General features: G+C 44.8%; 1 non-coding gene across 1 annotated transcript; it reads right to left on the bottom strand.

Moving 5' to 3' along the window:
• Nucleotides 1-2200: 2200 nt before the first annotated feature.
• TRNAV-GAC (transfer RNA valine (anticodon GAC)) lies at nt 2201-2276 on the bottom strand. The gene has a single exon. It is a non-coding gene; the product is annotated as a tRNA-Val (tRNA).
• Between the last annotated feature and the right edge of the window lie 707 nt (nt 2277-2983).

Below are 2983 nucleotides of genomic sequence, written 5' to 3'. Positions count from 1 at the left end.
TGGCTAATGTAGACTCCAAGGGTCACATTACTAACCTCCGCCTCTCTGAACCAGTCAGTGGCAGTCAGGGCTGGAACACAAGATTTCTGACTCGACGTCCCACGTTCTTCCCATTCTAAAATTCCCAATCTTAGACAAGTTGTCCTGATCCCGGCCAATGAGCCTCTGCTATCGCTCTTCCAGAATGCTTCCTTTTCTCCACAAACTGTACAGTTGGTTGTGTTTCTCATTTTATTTTATTTTCCCCCCCACCCTCATTTTCACAGATGGAATTTTTTTCTCCCCTCAGCTACATTCATTTTGCATCTCATTTACAAGCAAATCATGGCTAGTTAAACCACAACAAAAAAGTCTCAGCCTTGTGCAGTGGGCATTCCTTAAACAAGCAAAGAGAGAAAAGAGCAAAAACAAATACTTGGGACGCAACCACATGCAGTGTCTGCTTTTAGAGGAGGAATGGAGAGCAAGCGCCTGAACCCACCACGCCCACCGCGCCCACCAGACAGCTAGCTCATTCACAGCACAAATCCGGGGTGCTGTGAATTTTACATCACCTGCCCTTTTCGAGGCCTCTGCTCAAGAATGCAGCAAGCCCTTTTTTCTCACTTCACTTTGTGTGCTCGAGGGCTGGAGAATAGGGGATTCCAATGCCAGCTGGGTGGAGAGAGGGGAGACCACACTCTCATGCCTCTGGAGAAGGCCCACACTTGGATGCGGCCCCCACAAGCACTGAAGACCAGTAGAGAAGCATCAACCTGGCTGGAGAGATCGGAACCAGGGCCAGGTAGATCAAGGGGTGTTCCCCCTGTGCCCTCTCCTCCTCCAGTTCTAAGACACTGAAGCTGTTTGGGCCAGAGAGATGGAAAAAGAACAAGTTAGGCCTCGGATTAGATACAAACTGAAACATTGAAAACTGGGCTGAGGTACAGTAATCAAAACTGACCGGAAATATAGACAATCCACCCGAGATGTTTCAAAAGTCAGAAGAAAAGTCTTCTAATAAAAAAATTTAAAAAATTTTTATTCAAAGGCAGAATAGGAGGAGGGAAAAAAGTGATGTTAATTCCTTAACTGAATTGAGACACTAAATAAACCTGTTAGATTTGTTAAGAGCGTGTCTATTTTCCCAGAGGCAGTTGCCTTCTGTGGAAAGAAAATGCATATGTTCCACACAAGACGCAGCGGTGGATGACAGGGACTCGTAACGGCATCATCAAGGTGCTGTTGTAGCCCCCTGCGTGCAGAATGCAGGAACACTGCGGACAGACGCTCTGAATCCGGCTCCTTTATAATTTCTGTGTTTTCAGCTGTGGTCCCAAGTGAATGTTGACTTAACCGCAATGAGTGAGAGATAAAATGCTCCCAAGCAGTTATGCTGACCTCGCCATATTATGCAACGGGCTCACCCTCAGTTTTCTCATGTAAAAGATGTGAATGACCACTGTTAACGAGGCTGTCTTAAGGATTACATTGTGTCTTCCACAATGGCTGGCACATGAGCTACTCGAAGGGTCACAGAATTTCAATTTTGACAAAACACTCTTCTAAGAGAAAATTCTGCGTGATAACCCCCATTTAGGTGAACATAAGTACCAGAAGGACTTTGTGGAAAGACTTTAACAGAGAAGCAGCCACGTGGCACAGAGGCCTGCCTCCCTCCATATTAATGCTGTGCTCTCCTGAGAAATTTTAAAGTATAGTTTGTACTAACAGTCACTATCCATCATGTCTATAATCCTGTTTAGAAACAGCTTTGTTTTTGTTAATTTTTAAGCATTCAGATCTAAAGATGTGTAGCCTGTTTGAGAGGGCCATATAACATAAACAAATAGAACAGGGTTCTAAATAGGAAAATTAGTAACAAGTCCAAGTCTATCTTTTTTTTTTTTTTTGTATTTTTCTGAAGCTGGAAACGGGGAGAGACAGACAGACAGACTCCCGTATGCGCCCGACCGGGATCCACCCGGCACGCCCACCAGGGGCGATGCTCTTTCCCACCAGGGGGCGATGCTCTGCCCCTCCGGGGCATCGCTCTGTCAAGACCAGAGCCACTCCAGCGCCTGGGGCAAAGGCCAAGGAGCCATCCCCAGCGCCCGGGCCATCTTTGCTCCAATGGAGCCTCGGCTGAGGGAGGGGAAGAGAGAGACAGAGAGGAAGGAGAGGGGGAGGGGTGGAGAAGCAGATGGGCGCTTCTCCTGTGTGCCCTGGCCGGGAATCGAACCCGGGACTTCTGCACGTCAGGCCAACGCTCTACCACTGAGCCAACCGGCCAGGGCCAAGAATATCACTTTTTTTAAGAAGGTAATTCAGAGGTGGAGGGGGGTTGGGAACACACACACAGAGAGAAAGGAAAGAGAGAGAGAGAATGAGAATGAGGCCAAGGACTCAGTAACCGGCCAGCAGTTCACAGATCAAACAGTGCAAAGGTGAGACAAACTGACAGTAATTAAGGGTTGCAGAACAATGGGGAATCTTTCAGAAGAAAAATCACACCTACCCTTTGAATAAAGTTAGAAATAGCTGGAAAGGGTCCTGGAGCTATAAAAGTCTTCCATAACAAAGAGAACACTAAAAATCTTTAAGATAAAATGAAAGTAAACTCTAAAATACACAGACCTTGTATCAGTTATTACTTGCCAAGTACACCCTATTTCTCTTTGTGACTCTAACTTAGATATTACAAGAAGGCAAAATAAGCTCATCAATATACAGATAATTTTTTTTTCATAGTTAGTTACATGGACATAGCAAAGTCAAGTAATTCTTGCTTTCTATCTTTGATTCCAGTTATTCTTACCTGAAAAACACCTACTCTTGGCGATCAAGTTCTTCCAAACTCCAAACCAATGGCTTTTGACTACAGATGTACATCAGAAACAGCTGGGAACTTTTCCATTAAAAAAAAAAAAAATGCCTGGTTCCCATTTAAAACATTTAAATTAGAAACTCCTACAGTGAGTGGGGTATATAAATATGTATTATA

The sequence above is a fragment of the Saccopteryx leptura genome, chromosome 12, assembly GCF_036850995.1.
Source record: "Saccopteryx leptura isolate mSacLep1 chromosome 12, mSacLep1_pri_phased_curated, whole genome shotgun sequence".
Lineage (NCBI taxonomy): Eukaryota > Metazoa > Chordata > Mammalia > Chiroptera > Emballonuridae > Saccopteryx > Saccopteryx leptura.
The sequence above is the reverse complement of the archived record's forward strand: the minus strand, read 5'-3'. Positions and strand labels throughout refer to the sequence as shown.